Source organism: Malania oleifera, chromosome 13, assembly GCF_029873635.1.
Source record: "Malania oleifera isolate guangnan ecotype guangnan chromosome 13, ASM2987363v1, whole genome shotgun sequence".
Lineage (NCBI taxonomy): Eukaryota > Viridiplantae > Streptophyta > Magnoliopsida > Santalales > Ximeniaceae > Malania > Malania oleifera.
In genome coordinates, this window is record NC_080429.1 from 72014154 (window position 1) to 72019788 (window position 5635).

Consider the following 5635-nt stretch of genomic DNA (forward strand, 5'->3'; position numbering starts at 1 on the left):
TGACGACAGCTGTGAGAAGAGTTTTCAAGATTTGAAGCAAAGGCTTGTCACGACACCAGTGTTGATCATCCCTTCTGGAGGTGAAGGTTATGTTATCTACAGTGATGCGTCCTTGAAGGGACTTGGTTGTGTATTGATGCAGCATGGTAGGGTGGTAGCATATGATTCCAGGCAATTGAAAGAGTATGAAAAGAACTATCCTACCCATGATCTTGAATTGGCTGCAGTGGTACATGCATAGAAGATTTGGAGGCATTACTTGTATAGTGAGTAATGTGAAATCTTCTCTGACTATAAGAGTTTAAAGTACTTTTTCACTCAGAAGGAACTGAACATGAGGCAAAGAAGGTAGTTGGAGCTTATTAAAAACTTTGACTGTATTATCAGTTACCACCCAAGAAAAGCAAACGTGGTAACTGATGCGTTGAGCAGGAAGTCTATGGGACCAGTGCTAACAGTTATGGAGATTCAGTATCCGATCATGATGGATCTGGAAAGATTCGGCATAGAGTTGGTTGAGAGTGATCCTTAGGCATGTATTGCTAGTTTAGTGGTGCAGCCTACTCCGCAGGAAAAGATTAAAGATGCTTAGATGGAGGATCTAGAATTAGCAGAAGTAATGGTTAGAGTATGAAGTGGTCAGGGAGAGGAATTTTGTATTACAGATGATAGAGCTTTACGGTTCTGTTCTAGATTATGTGTTCCTACTGATGCTGATATCAGGAAGACCATTCTAGAAGAGGCTCACAGATTTTTGTACACAGTTCATCCCGGCAGCACGAAAATGTATAGGGATCTACGAGTCTTATTGGTGGAGTGGTATGAAGAGGGAGATTGCCGAGTATGTAGCATAGTATTTGATGTGCCAGTAGGTAAAAGCTGAGCACCAGAGGCTGACAGGCCAATTGCAGCCACTCTTTATTTTAGAGTGGAAATGGGACCACATATCTATCTATTTTGTTTAAGGGCTGCCATCAGCATTGCATGACTAGAATGCAATCTGGATGATTGTAGATCGTTTGACTAAGACTGCCCATTTCCTTCCTATCAAGATCAGCTACTCCATGAACCGACTAGCAGAGATTTATATTCAGGAGATAGTCCATTCTTACGGTGTGCCAATGTCTACAGTATTAGATTGAGACCCACATTTCACATTATGTTTTTGGAGGAGCTTACAGGAGGCTCTAGGGTCTTAGTTATCTTTTAGTACGACATTCCATCCCCAGTCAGACGGACAGACTGAGAGGATGATTCAGATAATAGAAGATATATTTCGAGCATGCGTGCTAGATTTTTTATAAGTAGTTGGTGTAACGCCCCAAACCCTTAAACCTGGGTCCGACGCGTTATACCTGATCATATCCTCATAAATCATATTCCAAAACATACGCAGTGGAAAAATATGATCATAATCTCCATATAATATAATACTAGAGTTTACTAATTCTAATTATAATCCATATTAAATCATCCAACACCTGCATTTCCATAAATCTACATAACTCCCAAAATAATTCAGTATGTTCACAAACTTTCTTTTCTCCACAGACTTAAAATATAAGGACGTAAAACATAAATTTTGTACATCTCAAAATTAACATAGAAATATACCCTTTACTTTTTATATTCCCCAACAACGCTATAAAAACCTCGAGCTCTCAAAGCTCGATCTCGAGGAAATCCTGAAAAAAAAAGATAAATTTATATTCGGGTGAGACACATCTTAGTAAGGGAAGAAACCATACATTAAAGCAGTGTGTGGCCAATATGAGTTTATATATAACATAATATTTAACATTTGAAAATCCTTAACATAATTTCCTGAACCATTTTCTGATCCTAATCAAACACATACAAATGTTTAACCCACGAGATTACCCAAGGATAGGGGTGATTACCCGCCCATACAAGTAGCACCCCTCTGCTCTGATATTTAGGTAACCCTAATGTCACAATTAAAACATACTAGAGCACTCACCTTACTCAGTAAGCCCTCAAGTATTAAATTGATCTCGCACTCACGCATTCAACAATAGTTTACCGGCAAAGGCCCTAAGGATAGAGAATTCTAACCGCTCATACAAGTAGGTTCCCTCTGCCCTAGTGCGTTATGCGGCTACTGCCACATCTGTAGCTACTAGTGCACTCGCCTTACTCAGTAAGCCCTCAGGCGAAGAGTGTGCCCTGCCCAAACGTAGCATGTTCTACATACATACATATTTCTAATATCATAATACATCATTCTTTTATGTCATTATACATTCATGCACATTCATTCCTGTTCATAACTTAACTTTGCATTTTATTTCACTTTAAGTGACTCTTTCCCATTTACATCATTTACCTTTGTCATTTCATTTCATTGTCATTTCATTGCATAACATTTCATTTCATTACTTCGTACTACAGTTAGTCTTTAACCATCATCAGTTAGTCTACGTAGAAACGTGCTAAATCTGCTAACACAACTCCTTTTAGTTGTCATCAGTTAGTCTATACAGAAGTGTGCTAGATCTGCTAACATGGCTCTCTTTCAGTTGTCTTACATTTACATGGTTGCATTGAACATACATAGGCAACATTGTCCATATCATATTTTGTATTCATTGCTTTACTTACTTAGGCTGCATCTCATACATTTAACATATAGTTGCACAAAATCTCATGCCACACAATTTAACAGTAAAATTCATACATTACCTGTAAAATAAGCCAACCAACATTTAATGTTTATATACTAAAAATACCTTTCATTTCTTACTTAATTATCCTGAAAATATTTCCTACTTTCATCAATTCATTTTCGCATATATATATCTAATAAACAACCCTAAACTTAGAAAAAAATATAATTTAAACAGTTGACATTTTACCCATATCGAAACATATATACGTACATATAATACAATTTATTTTTTCATTAAATTCATAAAAATTCTGATTTAATATATATTTTTCCCCTTACCTAGTTTCTTGAACTACGCCAACAGGGACTCCGAAAAATACCTGCGGTGCGCACCCGGACCCTAAAATTAAATTCCTAATTCTAATAAATTATTCTTGAATAAAATATTATTTAAATATTTCCTAGGGTAATAATTCCTAAATAAATAAATATACCCTTAAATTTAGCCAAATTGCCAAATTTTCCAAACCCCACTTTCGCTTTGGAGTAGTGCCTAGAAAACCCCAATTGGAAAATTACATACGTCAAAATGACGATGACGACAACTAGGACCCCATGGTAGTGTCCGTTCGTCGATTTAACCACATATTAACGACGAACTTGAGAAAATGGAGAAAAACTACCTTTCCCCAGGAGCAATGCCTAAGCCATTTCCATGAAAAATCTGCTCCAATAAAAATGTCGGCAGCGGAACCAGGATTCCAATGGCACCTTCCGTTTCCTGATCCGTCGCAAACTTGCTGAGTAATTGAGAGAATGAGAGAGACGGAGACGGAGTGGCTGGCACGCAAGAAAAATATTCACACGGGGAGGGGGGGGGGGGGGCGTGCAGCTCTGCTCCAGGTTCTTCTTCTTTCTTCTTTCTTCTTCTTCCTTCTTCTTTCTTCTTCTTATCTTCATTCTGTCAGTAACTTTATATATATATATATATATATATATATATATATATTATATTAATTTAAATTATATATATATATATATATATATATATATATTAACTTACTTACATATATATATATATATATATATATATCTCATTTTAATTATTTTTTTTATAAATCCAATACAATAATATTTAATTTAACAACTAGTTATTTAATTATTTAATTTATCTTAATTTAATTTAATTTCTTTAATTTTAATTTTTTTTAATTTAATTTTTTTTATTTTTCCCACGTCATTGCTTTTATTTATTTATGTGTTATTTTATTTATTTTTTATTATTATTTTTAATCATTTTAATTTTTCGGGTCTTTACTGTTGGACTCAGTTAATGCCATTGGTGGAGTTTGCGTATAATAATAGTTATCAGGCCAACATTGGCATGGCACCGTTTGAGGCACTTTATGACAGGAGATGTCGATCTCCTTTATATTGGTATGAGATGAGTGAGCGGCGAGTTGTGGGACTAGATTTAGTGCAGCAAGCGTATGATAAGGTTGAGCTCATCAGAGATAGAATCAGTGCAGCTCAGAGTTGACAGAAGAGTTATGCCAATAACCACAGCAAGGAATTGGAATTTGATATTGGTGATCATGTGTTTTTGAAAATAGCTCTGTTAAAAGGGGTTATGAGATTTGGAAGAAAAGTTACACTTAGCCCTAGGTTTATTGGCCCATTTGAAATCCTAAAAAAAGTGGGGCCGGTTGCCTACATGTTAGCTTTACCACCCGTGTTGTCTAGGATACATGACTTATTCCATGTTTCTATGTTGAGGAAATACGTCCCAGACCCTTCTCATGTGATCAGTTATGGTGAATTAGAGCTCAGTGATTCACTAATTTATGAGGAGGTACCGGTACAGATTCTGAAATGGAAAGTGCAAGAATTGCGTAATAAGAAGATTCCTCTAGTGAAAGTCCTGTGGAAAAATCACACAATAGAAGAAGCTTCTTGGGAGCTCGAGGAACAGATAAGATAGAAATACCCGCAATTGTTCCATGGGGTTCAGTTATAATCAGGTAACATGTAAGTAATTGTGCAATGTTTCTTTTGCAGGTTAGTCAGTGTATGTATTAGTTTAGTTAGTAAGTAGTATTTTAGTTTTGAGAGAATTTTATTTTATATATGTAATCTCCCAAAACTCTGAATGTAACCATGGTATTCCTCCACCAAAAGTGAGGGTAAGTAATAAAATAAGTAGATTATTTTCTTTAAGGGATGGTGAATCATATGGATAGTAAATTTTGAGGATGAAATTTTATAAGGAGGGGAGAATGTAGAGACCTGAAGAAATTATAATGATTAAATAGTATAGGGGGAGGAGAGAAAAAAAATTTTAATTGAAATTCAAAAGTGGTCTCATCGACGAACACAACACCTTCGTTGACGAAGTCGCTTAGTGGGGTCGTCGATGGGGGCGCGTATCGTCGATGAGAAGATACGAGGAGTAAGTGTTCGTCAACGAATTTCCTTCATGACCACTTCGACGAAGTGATGTATCTCGTCGACGAAGACGTGTGTATAAATAGCCTAAACTCGGGTTTTACAGTAGAAAATCACGCGAAAACTTCTCTCCCTCACTCCTCTTTAGTTTTCCTCGCTTCTTTTTAGGATTTCAGGCTGGATACTCACCGGTTCAATGATCCGAGTCCACCACAACACTCCTGGGAGAGTTCTTTTCAAATCTACTGGAGTGGATCGCTGGTGGGATTAACTTGGATTTCGTCCCAACTTCAAAGTAAGGCTTTTTACTCAATTATTGCCTTTTTTATAGTTGTAGAGAATGCAGTACTCGAAGGAATATTGAAGTTTTGTTTTGGGAAATATTGTTTTCAGGGTGTTGAACGGGGAACCTTGTGGGTGTAGGACTAAACAATGTAGGGGCTTTTCAGTAGTCAGGTAAGGGGATAAACTAAAGCAGGAATTTTCCCATGAAAATTATTATTATTTATTAGTAGATTTATGTTCAGAAAGCATGTATTACATCTGGGTATTTTTGAGAAA